Here is a 524-nt window from a genome sequence, read left to right as displayed (position 1 = left end):
TCTTTCTTTCTTTCTTTCTTTCTTTCTTTCTTTCTTTCTTTCTTTCTTTCTTTCTTTCTTTCTTTCTTTCTTTCTCTCTCTCTCTCCTTCCCTGTCTCTCTCTCTCTCTCCTCCTCCCTGTCTCTCTCTCTCTCTCTCTTTTTTTTCTCTTTGGAGATGGAGTCTCGCTCTGTCACCCAGGCTGGAGTGCAGTCGCCGGATCTCACCTCACTACAAGCTCCGCCTCCCGCGTTTACGCCATTCTCCTGCCTCAGCCTCCCGAGTGACTGGGACTACAGCCACCCGCCACCTCGCCCAGCTACTTCTTTGGTATTCTTTTTAGTAGAGACGGGGTTTCACCATGTAAGCCAGGATGGTCTCGATCTCCTGACCTGGTGATCCACCCGTCTCAGCCTCCCAAAGTGCTGGGATTGCAGGCTTGAGCCACCTCGCCCGGCCCCCTCATTTTCTTTTCTTTTTTCTGGAGATGGAGTCTCCCTCTGTCGCCTGGGCTGGAGTGCACCGCGCCTGGCCAATTCTTTCGT

The sequence above is a fragment of the Colobus angolensis genome, unplaced genomic scaffold (assembly GCF_000951035.1).
Source record: "Colobus angolensis palliatus isolate OR3802 unplaced genomic scaffold, Cang.pa_1.0 Scaffold962, whole genome shotgun sequence".
Classification (NCBI taxonomy): domain Eukaryota; kingdom Metazoa; phylum Chordata; class Mammalia; order Primates; family Cercopithecidae; genus Colobus; species Colobus angolensis.
The sequence above is the reverse complement of the archived record's forward strand: the minus strand, read 5'-3'. Positions refer to the sequence as shown.